At 33.0% G+C, this 17,956-nt stretch overlaps 1 long non-coding RNA gene across 1 annotated transcript; it reads left to right on the top strand.

Moving 5' to 3' along the window:
* The first annotated feature begins 4,278 nt into the window (after positions 1-4,278).
* On the top strand, positions 4,279-4,683 carry LOC143624513 (uncharacterized). Its single transcript, XR_013152127.1, has 3 exons — positions 4,279-4,346; positions 4,436-4,521; positions 4,611-4,683. It is a non-coding gene; the product is annotated as an uncharacterized LOC143624513 (long non-coding RNA).
* Positions 4,684-17,956: the final 13,273 nt, after the last annotated feature.

Here is a 17,956-nt window from a genome sequence, read left to right as displayed (position 1 = left end):
TCCAATCTAACATTGCAAACACACAACTTAGTGGAGAACAAAGGATCATAGTGCATAATGGAGATGTGTTTGCCTTAATAATAAATGTATTTTACAAGACAAATATTATAACCAGATTTAGGTGGCCACTGAGGTTATAGTCTTAGAAAGTTGACAATAGGCAGAATTAACTTATAAGTTAAGAACACATCACGACAACTGATCTCAACTATGCAAGTTATCTGTAGTGACTTGACAAACTCAAAAATAATGTTATGGATCCAACAACCTGAGGGTTTAGTAGAGATCAAGTTGTGGAATGAGAATAAAGCCCATGAAAAAGGGTATATAAAGGAAACCTAACTTAGTTGACTAGGTATCCCAAGATCTAAGTTCAATCGGATAACCTAATTATATATCTAAGGGTGGTTACTGTTGGGGTGTAGCTTTTGTATAAGTTGACACATAAGTTGATATGTATATATATCCTCCAAAGTTATAAAGGGAGTCTAATTACTTCCTAGTTCATTCATATAATAAAAAGTGACATGTTGTGAGGCTAAGTATAATATATGGTTAATGATTTGTGTAATTCATTATAACCTTAATGCTTTTAATGATTCATGGATAATCACCTACGTGAAAGAGAAGTGAGGTCGCTTCAAATGAAATTGTGGGGTGTGCAATTCCTAGAGCTTTCACGGAACCAGGCTAGTGTTCCAGGACCATAATGGACACGAGAATGAGATGTGCCCGGCTAGGGAGAGTATTGTGTGAAGTGTATTGTCGTCTACACAAATGAGGGTTTGTTCAAGGACACCGCGTCTACTAACCGCTAGGAGACTGAGTGTACTTCACAAAGGAAGGTTCAAAGTTAACAGCTACCTATCCTGCAATACTCAACTGTCGAGGTTATATTGGATATTTTGAGTGCTTTGATCAATCTCCATTCATGTGGGGGATTGTTGGAAAATTGAATAATGTGAATGAAAATTTATTAAATTATTAATATTAAATTCTTTATGTCACTTGTTTGATTTATTAGAATTTATATTAATATTAAATTCTTCATATAGTGGAAAACTCTTGAGTAGAGATCTTTATGAATTTGATTAGTTTTAATTAGACTTTATGTCTCTAATTAAATTTCTAATTAAGAGAGTTTCTTCACCATCCATAAATCTTATATATAATAGGCTATGTGCCTCATTTCTAGAATGCTAGAAAAAGTATTAGCTTGAAAATACAAGGAAAAATGCATGCATATATGAAGAGTTCTTGGTGAAGAAGAAAGCTTTGAAGACTTATATGTTGGGAACCTATAGAGATGAGTTTTTCTGCTTGATTTCTCTACCTTTTTATTATATTTTTTCCACAAGTTCAAACACTACAATTTACCGATGTAGCCTTGGGCCATGGACATCTCCGACAGTACCAACTGCTTAGGCTGTTGTACCTTGGGAGACAGGCGCGTTGTCTAAGTAGATGCGCGAAATCTGTTTTAAGGGAAGTGTAAGTCTCGAATCTGGATCACTACAATATGATATCAACCAACACACGTCAAACATGCGGAATCTAATTAACGTGGTGATTCAAGAACAATGAACAGTATGAATATAATAAACACGATAATACTCCAAATGCACACGATTATATTAATAAATCGTCTGGTACATGAGATTAACCAAATCCGTATTGCTCTCTAGATGGTGGCTCTCAAAGTGCTCAACAACTTCTCTAGTTCTGCTCACCAACTCCTAACCCTAGAAATGATTAAACATGCTTTATATAGTTAGCGTTTACAAGAGGCCCAAAGGCCAAGCCCATATAAGGATTTCGGTGTTACTAGAAAACCGAAATCCATAGGGATTTCGGTATTACACCATTATAACCATAATGGAATTCTTCAACTCGTCTTCATTTATGTCACTTTAGTCTTGATCATGTCATGGCCTTTTGATACGCATCAGTCTAACCAATTTATGACCCAACAATCTCCCCCTTAGACTGATGCTTTCAAAACCTTTAGAATCTTTACTTGAACATGATCAGCAACTTTAGCATTTGCATCCAATACTCTACCATCTCCCCCTTTTTGACAACATCATCCAATTTGAATCTCAGATACTTCGTATGCTTCCGTTGCAAGAAATCAGTCTTGAAAGAACAATCAACTTTGATAGAAAGATCAACCAAAATATTTTGAAAAAAATTAAATAAAACAAAATAAGACAGACATATTTTTTTAATTTTTATTTTTTTGATTTTTATGATTTTCTTGAAAAGACTTGAAATGATATCATAACAGCTAAACCAACTTTAACACAATAACCGATATCACATTAGCAGAAGACAAACTTTAAAATGATTTCTTAACACATTTCTTTCGACAAGAGTAATCAAGAAGTAAAAATAAAATAAATGAAATAAAACCAAAAACAACAAATAAAACAAATTTAATCATCCGGTCTTCTTGTAATTTAGCAGAAATTTGGGATCAAATTTCATTTTTTGATAAAAACTGCCACCTTTATGAAAAGATCCGAACATGGAATCATATTGTTTAAGGTGTTGTCACAAGGATTCATGTTCAGCGTTATTATGACATGAAGAGACAGGTCGATAGCAGGTATAACGAACTTAGCATGATTTTCATTGCATCAGTGATATGAATTAGGTTCAGTTCGGCATAAAGCTTAGATGGACATCACTCATGGACCTGTGATGCCTCCTATCTCTTCTCAAAGCGTATTTGGTTTTTCCCAGATCACCCCAATTTGACTCCAACCCCCTAGTGCTTGATCAAAATATTTTTGTATTTTTGTAGATATTCAAACAGAATTTTAAGCTTTAAGGTTGAACGTTGGACTTACAAGTCATCTGGACTTACAGGCCTTTCATTCGAGACATGACATAACTTATTTTAATGCCCCCATCTCTGTAGTTCTAGTTTGACCCTTTAAGCTTTTGAAATACGAATTTTTTAATAACAAAATAATCCTTTTTTTTATTTTTTTATTTTTCCTTTTTTTATTATATATTTTTATAGCTTAAGCAATAACTTAGAAATGTAACAACCCCAATTTAGGGCCTATATTTTTTTTTTACAAAACCTAAGGCCACCATCACAAGATTTCTAGGCCCGATTAGTTGAGGACATTTCATTAGGACACCCAATACAACACCGTCGTTAACCGACCACATTATGGATACTCGGGCCCATAATGGGTTAGGCCAGAACACTTTTATATACCAGCCGGGCTCGACCCAACATCATTAAAACCGAATCCAAATCCAAATAATATATACCAATTCATATAGTAAGATCTTAATTAACGTAACGAACGATTAACCATTGTTATGAAAAACCCATAACTACATAAAGGAAACCATGGTTTAGTGACCATATTAAGCTTCAATATTTATTATGTTATGATACATATTGTCAGATGTATAACATTACGATATATTATAATATTCATATATATATATATACAGTTTAAGATTTAGTTACCACATGAAAACAAATAAATAAACTTAGAAATCCAGATTTTACTTAGTTCAGCGTAGACATTTTTTTTTCTTTTATATATATATATATATATATATATATATATATATATATATTTTCATTATTACTAATTAAGAATATATTCACAATATCTTTGAAAATCCTATTAAATATCCCAATTCTCCTTAAAGCTAGCCTTTGGAAATCACCAGCCAATTCATTCAATTTATCCAATATTGAAACATTAGTGTAACAAAATCTCTTTTCTCTAATTCTCTAATACACCGTCTCATGCACCCAAATATATTGGTTTGATTATATTTATTTAATATCTCATAAAAATGCTGTAAAATCTCCTAGATCCTACTAAATCCTACAAAATCTCCTAGAGATTTAGCAAAAGTCAATTACTTATAAATCCTTCCATAATATTTTACTTAGATTGACCTGCAAGAATCTACCAATATCTATGGATATCTTTTCAATTCCAATGTTTGATGTAGGGAAATCATGTTGCAGATCATCTGGCCAACCATAGTCCATAGAAAGACTTTGCAACTCCATAAGGATTTCTATAAGATGCTTCTGATCATTCTCAAACATTTCCTCTTAAAACTCTCCTGATTAGAACTCCTAGGAAACCATCAATTGGCCTCATGAAGAACCCATAAGGTGTTGATCAATCCTATATGTGATAGCAATCACAAGTGATCCCTGATTTTTCATCCATGATGGCTCCAGTTTAAAATCTTAATGTATAATCACTCCATACCCAACCTTGAATTTATTCCTGCCCATTCTGTTTTTGCTGTTGTAATCAAACCAAAGGAGGATGCCTGAAGCCATCATCATTCAGGTTATAACTTACACTTTCAAAACTTTGTAAGATTGATATACACATCCATTAATTTAAGTTCATCCAAACACTCCCGATATGCTTCACAGAAAATCACAGCCCCTTGTGCTCTTATTCTCAACCATATCAGCCTCAAATCTGATCTCACAAGCTTGGTTCTCAATACACAGGATCGGTAAGACAAACCTTAGTCATGTCTTGTGAATCTTCATGCTTGTTTCTTTTAATTAAGTTTTAATCTTCCTCAAACTAATTTACACAAAGAATTCTCAGCCCCTATGCTTAATCTAATCACACTTCAACCCTCATCAAGCTCCTAGAAACGAATCACCGGAAAAGTAACCTGAGAACCTTTGTTAAAGCCTTCATATTCTCATATCGATCATGTAGTGTTTAGAAAGGTTCTGCCCTAAATTTGCTACCCTACCATTCTCACGTTTTTAACAGAATATTTTGATCTCGGACGCATCTTGAAACCCGTCTATTTCAGTGGCAACGCCTGGTAATGATTCCTAGCCATTTTTGCTTGTTTATTGCGTTTATTTTCACAAGTTTTCACACTGTTTAGGCACCATTGATATCATACACACATAACATTATAAGAATGATTATTTTCATATATTATGACCAATAAAATCTGCACAAATTGTTTCGTTCACTAAGAACCCGCCTGCACGTGACACGCACGTTAAATCCGACGCCTCACGCGTAGTTAATTCATTAACTAGAAAACCCCATAAAAATTATGATATTTCTGAGAACATTATTATTGCTGAAAGACTAACCCAGTGAATAAACCTAGGAAAAAGAATCACATTATTTTGGCATAAGAATTTAACACATGGTTAAACCGAACTAAAACACGTTAAAAACCCGAAACCATAGGAAATATCAATATTTCAAGACATTACAACGTTTACTAATAATTAAATAACCGTACGAATACGTAAACTAACAAAAATAGTCAAGACCATATCTAAGAAAAATAAACTAAAAATATAAAAAGTTGTATTATTACATCTTACCGGTATTAGAAAAATGATATTTAGAAAAAGTCATCAAAGATAGATATTTACCAAACCAATGTTCTTAAAACCGCATAACAAACAACTTACGGTTAAAATAAGTTGTTGGAACTTTCTACATAAACATACTATTGTTTTTCCAGTAAATTATTCTTTAAATAATTATAAATTATTTTCTAAATTTTAAAACAATAACCTCTTCACCAATTACGTGATTACGCTTTAAAAACACGGTTTGTACCGAAACCGGTGAACGAGTATTTTCAAGCCATATAATTTATTTTTTTATATAATATACTTAAACTTAAAGTATTTTTTTTTATTATTATTACTTTTTTTTCGTATAAGCTGTGATAATTTTAATTAAAATTTCTAATTATTTTTGTAACAAAATCAATACATTTATTTTTGTACTTTGAACACAACCTCATAACTAAGGAACTAGCTTCTATCTGACCCAAGATCGTACTCTTAGAAATACATACATATCAATCCATAAGAATTTATAAGCATAGATATATAAAGGTTACGAAAATGTGTTTTGGCAAAACCAAACCGACGTACGTTAAGGTGCTAGTAAAACTAACTATACAAAGTGATCCGTTGTTTGGACCTAAACCAACTAATTATTATGAGTATTATACCTATTATTGGTAGAACAAAACCTTGGATGATATATTCAATAATTAAGCTAACAACATTTTTAGAAACATTAACTCGGTAAGACATTATTTATCTAAATTGTTATACAATACTATAACTCGAGTCTAAAACACCTAATATTAGAGCTTTCTATATCAAACACTTTATATTAGGAAAATTCTGAATATACCGAATGTATACGGAAAACATATGTGTCTTTACTCATATATGATATTACTAAGTACTTGTACTTAAGTTTCATAACATGGAACACTAAAATACCTAACTTAGTATATAAGAAACTTTATTATAAATTTTGACATAATGAAGACACCTCAATCCAAAACAACCTGAGTTAAGGCATTAATATATACAACTTAGGTCACGTGCACATATATTATGATGCATATTACGTTTAGTGACATGTTATATGCATTTAGGAATATCTATGACTTGGAGGCGTTTCCCGCATAACATACAAGTTTCTTTAGCATTTTTATCTTCACGCATACGCATAGACCAAGGTGAGTTCATGCACTACCCTTTTTCTTAAATTTTTGGGTGGATACATGCTTCTATATATTTTTAAACTTATTGGTGTATTATTAATCAAGACCGATTTAGCTATCTTAAACAATTCCCGACTTTGTAGCACAATCATTAACTCCGAAAGGAGCCACGGGATATATGGGTAGTACTATCTGGGAGACCCACGCACACAGTGGGCCTACATCATGGGACGACCACCCGCTGAATGATAAAATGTATATATTGTGACATATATCCGCGCCTTTTATAACTTATATTGGGCAGACCTAAGTGTAATTTGACCCATAACAATAAGGGGTATGGTTAAGGGGTATTTATTTTAGATGTTCACGGGTCGTGGACACAGGTTTGATTGTGAACTTGCTTAATGTGCACCATATTATTTAGATCATTTTTATTTAAATGCTTTCATAACTTAAACTCATGAACTCACCAACTTTTTAGTTGACCCAATTATTTTAAGCATGTGTTCAAGTACTTTTTATTTGGATATGGAGATTTAGAGTCTTAGACAAGAGCTCGCTTGGAGATAGAAGATCCTTTTAGAAGACTTATGTCGAACCGTAGAGCTTAACCTAAAGAAGCCATGATGGATAGTAGAAAAGTTTCACCTAATTAGATTGTAGTTGAATTTCTAGCTTTGTAATTGTATTAGACATTTGATTGTAACTTTGACCTAGTGTCTTAATATAAAATTGTTTCCCTATTTCCGCTGTGTTTTGTTTGGTATTCAATCGTCACGTCCAGCCCCCTAGTCGGGGTGTGACAAGAAACATAATATTTTTGGTGATCAAGAAACTAACGGGCTCATGTATGACTGAGTAATTGTTTTTCTGCCTATCATTCGGAGCGATGTATATTGAGACATGCACATTTCTTCAAAATGACTCTCCACAGTAAGTATAGCATTAGTTTATATCACTTCAACTTTTACGCATCATGGAAAGCTACCATACAAATCAATGACCGTTCTAGAGCCTTTTAAGCTTAATAACTTCACCCGTTAGGCACAAAAAAACAATTTATCTATCACTTTCTAAAGGTTGGATCAATTTTCATTTGAAAATGTTTTGAAGCTTCTAAAAAGTTGTTAACTGAATAATGATATCACTTTCCAGAGAGTTACAGAAGACACACATGTTAAGAACTCAGTCACCCCGGTCACTCTTCAGTTTTCAGGTAAATTGCTATCCCGTGTGACCACTAGTGGTTAACCGGACCAAAACACATATGAGAATATGTGTCCCTCCAACTTGGAATTACCGACATAATTTTAAGTGAAAGAATTCAAAACACCAAAAACACATCACAATCGCCCCAGATGCTTTCAGTCTTTAGATAAATGGCTATCCTGTGAATCTACAAGTAGATCACCAGACCAAACATATACAAGTATATGTTCTTCAAACTTGAGCAACCGACATAATTTTAAGAGTGAATCTTGAAAAACGTAATCAAAACTTCTATTATTTTTGCTGGACCCAACTTTTTTTTTATTAATAATAATAAACACACACACACACTCTTTTTGAATTTTTTTAATTTTCTCCCCCTAAATTTGTTCAAAAATTTTGACCAAATGTAAAACTTTTATGTACAAATTTAACATCAAAAAGACTCAATCGTCGAAACGTAGTATTTAATAATAATATATGATGAAGTGTGGTAGTCAGCCAACTGATGTACTATAATTTATCATTTACGTTCAAGTCATTTTCTAATTTTGAGAAACAAATACACTATACTTGAAAAACTATACGTGAACATATTTTTGTAATTTTTTTAAATTAAAAGTTTTAAAATCTTTTTGATTGATCAATCTTTCATACCAAAGTGATACGATTACCTTTTATCTTCAAGACATCATTTTCCCATTTGTGAGAATCTCCCCCCTAGAAAAAAGCTTGTTTTGAGATTCTGCATCCTTGCGAGTTGAATGTCTGGAACAAACTTTTTAATATGCAATTTATTCCCTGAATTGTTCCTACACACTTAGAGAGCATATTAAAACGTTCTATCACCCTAAAATCCCATCCGGACAACAAATAATCCATTTTATGGTTTAAAGATATAAAAATAATGGATATTTGTCATATCATGTGCCTGGAACAACCAATTTAATAAACAATGAATTTGTGGTTGGGGTTCCCTTGAGCATAGCGGGATCAGTTGGACATAGCGGGATCAGTTGGACATAGGAACCCAAGTCATAAATTTCTTGGGGTTCCCTTGAGCATCAACATATGTGACCTCTTGCCAACTCATATCTTTACCATCTTTAACATAATCATTTGTTAAAACAGATTCTGTTTGCTGAGTTTTAAGTTTCCAAGTCTGGCTTGGCTTAGTGAAGTTGGAAAGAACAGACTTTGGAGTAGAGCACTTCGAATTCGAATTCTTAAAACTCTCCACACTCTTTGATTTCTGAAAATTTATTTTTCTTTTAACAGTTTCTAAATCTTTTGAGTGAAAACCTGTCATATTAACTTTGAATCCTTAAGTATCTGTGACCCGTTGTACAGATACTCGTGGTTTTGTAAAATAAGCATTTTGTTTAACCACTAGATTCGGTTGAAACCTGTTACCTTTCACTTGAGAAACTTGTCTATCAACAACACGGTAGTGACACTCCTTTGCCAAATGTCTGTCGTTCCCGCAGACGAAACACGTCTTCATCCTTCTTCTAATGTCAACGGAAGCACTTGCCAGATGTTGGAATTCCTTCTTAGGAAAGGTTTTTCCATTCTTCTTGCCCCTTGGTGCAGCCTTCTGATTTTGGTTGTAATAGGGAACATTCAGACGATGAACACAATTTCTGGCTATATGTCCTGCGTGCCACCGTGGTAACATGTTTGCCTCTTATTATAAATAGCACCCAATGATTTATCAACACATGGAGATTCGGAGGATCTATGAAGACGAGACTGTCCTTGTTGTGCTGACTTCTTATGAGCCTTCCCTTTGTTGTCACAACTCTATGTATCATTATTAGTACAATTTTGTGTTGTGGTGTCATCTGAGTTTGATGACACGTTAGAATAAGAGTTATTTTCACTAGCCTGAACCCCTTTACTATTATAAGCAACATCATTTACTATATCTTCACATGAAGTAGAAGCATCAAAATTGTTCACACATTTAAAAACAGACTTGATTTCCTCTAGGGATCCTGATCCAACAATTTCAGATTGAACCTGCTTACCATACTTCATGTCTTTTACCTTTTCTTCATGCTCTTTGGTAAGAGGAAGACTAGTATAGTTGTCATTGTATGGTGGGGGTACTTGACTATATCATATACTCTCACCTTCGTTTTCTTTCCACCATAACTGATTTTCAATAATTGAATTGACTACTTTACTGGAACCCTCGAATTTTTTGAAATCAAGTTCAGCTCTCTCAAATTTAGCATTTAAGTTTAAAATCTCTAATTTGGAGGCTTCCAGTTTAGCGGTTAGTTCAGCAATTTCCTGCTTGGCATCTAGGTGGTGACAACATTTTATACTGAAATCAGATTTAAGCTTAGAGATGTCCTTTTTCTGTGCTTCTATTTTGTCTAGGAAAGCTTTTTCATTTTTCTTAAGTTTAGAGTTATCAGATTTTACTCTTTTCATGTCTCTAATCAAATTATCATTGTGGAGCTTATATAAATTACTTTTATCAACGCAATTCTGAGAACATGATTGAAAACTTACCTTTGTAGACGAACTCTGAAAAACTACTTGTGAGGGAGCAGACCGATTAAGAGTACTTCCAAATATTGAGATGGGTTGTGGAGAATCCATTGAGTAATTAAAGAAATTAATCTGATTTTCCCGCAAAAAATATTTTTTTAAAAAAATATGATCGCCAAAATTCTCAAGAAATATGTCCCACTCAAAAGAAGTGTCTAGGAAAAATTTCGTTCAAGACAAATTTTTCCGATTTTCCCACCAAAAATTCACTGAAAATCACCCGGAAAAATTTGATTTCGCCAAACTTTTCGAAAATGAATTTTTACTTATAAGGAGTATTCTGGAAAAATTTTCTTCAAGAAAAATTTTCCCGCCATAAAACTAAGTTTGGCCGAGAACTCATTTGACCGAGAACTAAGTTTGGCCGAGAACAAGGTTGACCGAAAACCCAAGATGACCGAGAACCACCAAAGTTGACCGAGAACCACAAATGTTGACCGAAAACCACTAAAGTTGACCGAGAACCACAAATGTTGACCGAAAACCACTAAAGTTGACCAAGAACTAGTGATTTTGACCGAGAACGTTTAGTATTGGCCGAAAGCTGGGAAATTTAGCCAAGAACACCCACAACCACGTTTAACCAGTTGATTTGGTAACAACTAAATCCCTATTTTAGTGGGATTTAAACTATTTCCAAAGATGAAGCAATCTTTGGTCAAAAAATATCTTCTGATCTTCTTCTCCGTTCACAAACTCGCCGAAAAACGACCAAAACACCAAAATACGTAGATCTTGAATCCGTTGATATCACAATAACGAGCCTGAATAGGTCAAAGGCTCTGATACCAATTGTAAGTCCCGAATCTGGATCACTACAATATGATACCAACCAACACACGTCAAATATGCGGAATCTAGTTAACGTGGTGATTCAAGAACAACAATGAACAGTATGAATATAATAAACACGATAATACTCCAAATGCACACGATTATATTAATAAATCGTCTGGTACATGAGATTAACCAAATCAGTATTGCTCTCTAGATGGTGGCTCTCAAAGTGCTCAACAACTTCTCTAGTTCTGCTCACCAACTCCTAACCCTAAAAATAATTAAACATGCTTTATAAAGTTAGCATTTACAAGAGGCCCAAAGGCCAAGCCCATATAAGCCTAAACTAGCCTAAACTAGACAAACGGAAATCCATAGGGATTTCGGTATTACACCATTATAACCATAATGCAATTCTTCAACTGTCTTCGTTTATGTCACTTTAGTCTTGATCATGTCAGGGCCTTTTGATATGCGCTAGTCTAACCAATTTATGACTCAACAGGAAGCGTGTTAAACACGTGCCTCAGCCTCAACCGTCAAATTTAGTTTGTTCATTGTTGCAGCCAAGAGACGACTAGAATACCTTGTTTTGTCAAAAGTTGAAATTAAGTTCTAGTAAAGAAGATTACAAGAAGATGTTGCTGGAGAATAATTTAAAGACTTTATCTTTTGAAGAGGCTTGGTTGGAATCATTTAACATAATTGTTATATTCTTTCATTATTTGTTTTAGTTTGTATTACGGTATATGTACTACTTATTTTCATGTTAATAACGAGAGTATCATTATTATTAGTATTAATTTTAATATAAAAAGTGGCCCATGTTCCTACAGTTCTAAATATCAGAGTTAATTAAAACTTTCACGGAATATATAAAACTTCAATCAATCGTTACAAAATATTCAAACTTGTCTTTAACACGTAACGTAAAATATTTTATTAAAACATCATGACAAATCTTCACTGGATGTCAGTCCCTTCAAATCATGCCATGTGTCTGCCTCTCAAGCCAACTGCTTCAATCTATTCACATGTGTGCATACTAAAAGTCAGCTACGCTGAGGGAGTTCTAGGTAAAATAGGCAACATAAAATACATTCACATACTTACTTATACGTATCCGAATGTACATATTACTTAACATGTTCATTCTTTCTTTCGTACATACATAAGTATATACCTTCATTCTTACTTTCATTCTTTCTTTCTTTCATACTTTAATAATTTATCTTACTTTTGATACATACTTATACGTTTTAAAGAGTAAAGGTTTCACTAGCGGTCATTACGTATAGGGTAACAGGGAAAGTCTCTTTAAGGGTGGCAGACCCTAATAATAAATGTGAGGTTATAGACTTATAGGGCAAAAGGCTCTTTAAAACGTATAAGTATAGCAAGATAAAATATGAAAGTATGAAAGAAAGAATGAATGAAAGAAAGAAAGTATATACCTATGTATGTACGAAAGAAATAAGCAGGTTAAGTAATTAATATTTATCTACGGATACGCATGAGTAAGTATGTGAATGTATTGTATGTTACTTGTTTTAACTAGAACTCACTCAGCGTAGCTGACTTTTAATATGCACGCAGGTTAATAGACTGAAGTAGTTAGCTTGAGGGGGACACATGGCAAGATCTGAAGAAGCTGGCATCAAAGATTTATCATGATGTTAAATAAGATGTTTTATATTATGTTTTAAAAAGACAAGTTTTAATGTTTGTAATAAATGATTGAAGTTTTATTTATTCCGCGAATGTTTTAATTAATTCTGATATTTAGAACTGTGTTTATGAGTAAATACAACGCCAAAGTAGGGCACCGGGGCCTTACAATTCGATAAGGTATTCTTCACGTTGTCTCCATCGGATGCATGCCTTTGAAGCTTATGTCAACAGCCAATGTAAGTTCTTTATCCGATATTTACTACTTACATATATAAATAGCATTCAAACGTAGTTATAAATATGATTTCGTGTTATTGTATTATTATTTACAGAGTTCATTGGAGGTACAAAATTTTATCATCTTTAATAAAGTTGATGTTCTTAAACCCTCTCAATGCACTGTCAAGGTGAGAATGTTCAAAATGTTCTTATATTTTTTCAGTATCAGGAGGAGTGTAGACGGAAACCTCAAAACTTCACGGGATTATGTCAAAAAATTCTTCGCAAAAAGTCAATCAGTGGTATGTAAAGTTTTATATTTTTTAATCTTATATGTTTGACCTTTTTGAGATATAAAACATTTATTGGACAGAAACCTCGAAACTTCATGGGATTATGTCCTTAGAAAACATTTTTTTAATTCATTTACAACATCTTGATAATCTGGTACTCTGCTTCATCTTTTGTCTGTGAAAAACTATCGAAAGGTATAACAATGTTACATTATCTTTATATTTTCCATCAATATGTATCCCATATAATTTAGCCCATAATTAAATATTTATCGAGTTTCTGTCCTCTAAAATCATCAGGATGCTGAAGACCTTAAAGTCTAAACAATTTGTGGGCTTTCAAATGGTCGCTAATGCAGAAAATATCTCCATTCTGGTAAAAGTGCGGGCAAGACAAATGACACCAGCTTATTTATTTATTAGTGAGTTGGTTATATTGAAAGCTTTGACATGGTTTAGTGTTTTAAAGAGGAAGAATGAAGAGAGAAGAACACATGCAAGAGCTAATAGAGTCAATTGATATGGCCAATCAACATAGATTAGTGGTTTGTTAAGATGATTATGGCTAGATTGTTATTTATTTTTTTTAGTGATTAATAGTATATGCTAACTTGATGATATGGTAGTGTTGAAACTTGATTTATATCATATATGAAATTAATATGTTTCTTTGATAAGTTTGTTGAGATAGATGGCAGTAGCCAGGTAGGGATGCGCAAAATAACCAAAAAACAAACAAAAAAATTGAATTCGGTTTCTGATTGGATATGAAAAAACTAATTATTGTGTTTTGGCGACGACATGTATTTGAATTAGTATATAATGGAAAATGGGTTGGCTCGAGTTTGATTTTCCTTTTAATATATATATATATATATATATATATATATATATATATACACTTTTTAGCAACATATTTTTGTGATGAAAACACAAAAATACTATTATTACTCCCTCATATATTTACTAATATGTTTTATAAATTTTCAGGTCTCATACTCCATGTATGTTGAAATATTTCTTATAGATTGCACTTTTTGGATGTTGATTTAATTATATGATTAAGTTTTAATTCAAATGTGTTTTTTTTTATTTATAAGTTATAAAAATGTTTTAACATTTTATTTATCTTTGTTAGTCTTTTTGTGTTTTTGTATTTAAATTAAAATAACAATTTAGTGTCTCATAATTTATTTAAAAGTATTCTTTTTTATATAAATATGACATTCGCATTTTACTAAATTTATAATATATATATATATATATGGGATGGATCTTGCGAGAAGTGATATTACAGCGATAAGTGGGAGAAGTGAAGGTATAACTCCAATAATCTCTAATTTCACTCCCTTTCATATGATCTTACATACATATATGTACGTTGGTTGTATTTATGTATTAATTACACATTCAAACCTACCTTCAAACATATAAATGTACCGAGCCACATTCATAACCTATTTACCTACACACATACAAACATACATACACATATACAAACATACGTACACATATACAAACATACATACCTACACACATACATATGCACCTACACAACACACATACACATAAGAAAGGGAATGAAATTAGAGATTAATGGAGGTACACCTTCACTTCTCGCATTTCTCGCTGTAAAAATACTTCTGAAATGATCCAATAATATATATATATGATGAGTATCATTACAGAACTGTTAAATTATTTAAGAACTTGAAGGAACCTTTGAAAATTAACATTTTTTATAAACTTTTTTGTGTGTTAATGTTCTTTGAGAGTAGTTTTATCGTTATGTATACCTATATCTACAATTACAGTTTTGAAAATTAGTTTTTATACATATCTATGTTTTGTTTTACACATATGTAAATTTGTTAGTACATAAATTTTACATATATGTAAACTTATGATTAATATATGTAATCAAAATTTTTTATATAGAATATGATAAAACTACTCTTAAATAATGTTAATATATAAAAAGAATTAAAAAATTGTTTGGTTGTTAAGGGTTCCTAAGAGTTCTTAATCTTTTTAGATTTTTTAAATGATACCAACCCTATATATATATATATATATATATATATATATATATATATATAGGGGTGAGTTATTGTACAATAATGACTTATCGTACATTACGTATGCGACACTGTTGGTCATCGATTTCAATTTCACGCGGTGGCAGTATGGTAAATAACCCAAACAGTAGTTCGCGATCAAATTCATCGATTTAAAATCGATTCCGATCCAAATTCAGAACTCCTTAATCTATCTCTTCCAATTTCTAAACTCTAATCACAACTTACACTATGAAATCTCAAAAGTCAAAACCCAAAATTGAAAAGAACGTCACTGAACATTAAAAATCTTCAAATTGATCAAAGATTGATGATTTAATCAATCGAATTGATGTGTAAGAGGCTTTAGAATCATCAATCGATTATGAAAATACAGATTAACACACTTAATTGAACTCTGATTAGGGTTCATGTTTAAACGTTCTGCTCAAAGTTTAAACGTTCTGACCAAAATAAACACCAATTATGATGATTTAATCAATCGAATTGATGTGTAGAAGCATTTAGATTCATCAATCAATTATGGAATTGCAGAAATAATCGAGTCCTCGTTGGTCACGGCCGGCTTCCTCCAGGCCACCACTCCGAGGTTGGCTCTGATACCAATGTTACAAGCCAAACAGAAGAACTCAGCCCAAAAGACTAGTCTGATAGGTGAGGGAACTCATTTGACTTATAAACCTCACATCAGTTGCCCATACAACCGATGTGAGACAAGTCCCATACCTTGCATTGGTCTCAATCCATAACATAATTTGATCATTGATTCGACCATATGAACAAAATATGGAACGTCTGCAACTGGGTTTCTGCAAAAACTCAAAATTGATTAATTGAAACTTCAAATTGATGATTAATTGGACCAATTTCAAAGTTTAATTGATCAATTTCAATTTCACTTTCAATTTCAATTGGTCAATTTTATCAGCTGACATGTGAGCAACGATCAATGGTTGTGTCGGAAGAGGATGGTGGTCGCGAAGGTGGATGGTGGACGGAATCATTGAACGGCGATGGCGAAGGTGGACGGAATCGACGACGGAGGCCGGCTCGCGTATTTGTGATTTTAGGTTAGGATGGTTATTGAAGATGGACGTTTCAGAATGTCGCGTACCTATTGTACGATAAAGGATTTTCGTATTCCATCCTTTACCTATATATATATACACACATGATGTTTTAAATATGTTCCACCCGCGTGTAATATGGACACTATCCTAGTGGCTATATAATTTCGAATCAATGACTACAATACTTTTACTATCATATATAAAGTTATATTATAAACTGAGTGTAAGGCCCCGAACCCGGTGGCCCTAATTTAGCGTCGGATTTACTCATAAACACAGTTCTTACAAATCAGAGTTCATTAAAACTTTTCGCGGAATATAAAACATCAATCATTTGTTACAAAACATTAAATCTTTTCTTTGATACCATAACACAAAACTTTATGTTTAAAACATCTTTTCTTTTTTTTCTTCAGATGCCAGCCGTTCAATCCATGCCATGTGCCATCCTCATGCTAACTCTATAATCAGCTCACCTGCGTGCATACTAAAAGTCAGCTACGCTGAGTGAGTTCTAGTTAATCAAGCAACTCATCATACAACCACTACATGCATCATATGCGTATCCGAAGACACGTAGTCCACTATCTAACTTGCTACTGCTTAACCACTTAATTACCCCTACAGCTTAGCCACTTAATTACCCCTACAGCTTAACCACTTATGCCACTGGTGCCACTTTATGCCACTTATGCCACCTTAATAACGAAGTCACGTATAGGCTTACCCTACCACGTACTATCGTCATGCCACTAACACTCTTACTAGACTCTGCCACTTCTATCACACTCTACCTCTACTTGTCTACAACACTCTTTATACCAATACAATATTTACATAATAAGCAAGTCGCATCATAGAATACATACACACTAACAACCACTTGACAATCACTCTCCTTGACGATACGTGCAATATCCGAAGATCGTTCACGTACCGACAAGCATTACATAATAGCTACTTGTATAACATTTATACACTTACCGCTTAAGGTAAGTGTATTCACACTTTCGCATCTAACCTGCTTAACTTACCACTTAGCCTCTTATTTACACCTACCACCTTGCCACTTTGCCACTTTAATAACGTATAACGTTATGCCACTTTGCCACTTAATAACGTATAACGTTATGCCACTTTGCCACTTAATAACGTAAAACGTTATGCCACTTTGTCACTTTAATAACGTAAAACGTTATGCCACTTTGCCACTTTAATAACGTATAACGTTATGCCACTTTGCCACTTTAATAACGTAAAACGTTATGCCACTTTGCCACTTTAATAACGTAAAACGTTATGCCACTTTGCCACTTTAATAACGTATAACGTTATGCCACTTTGCCACTTTAATAACGTAAAACGTTATGCCACTTTGCCACTTTAATGACGTAAAACGTTATGCCACTTTGCCACTTTAATAACGAAGGCACGTATAGGCTTACCCTACCACGTACTATCGTTATGCCACTAACACTCTTACTAGACTCTTGCCACTTCTAACACGTTCTACCTCTACTTGTCTACAACACGCTTCATATCATTTACACAA

The sequence above is a fragment of the Bidens hawaiensis genome, unplaced genomic scaffold, assembly GCF_021521415.1.
Source record: "Bidens hawaiensis isolate Kalapana, Puna unplaced genomic scaffold, B.hawaiensis_p1.1 tig00003841_1, whole genome shotgun sequence".
NCBI lineage: Eukaryota > Viridiplantae > Streptophyta > Magnoliopsida > Asterales > Asteraceae > Bidens > Bidens hawaiensis.
This window is presented reverse-complemented; position numbering and strand designations above follow the sequence as displayed.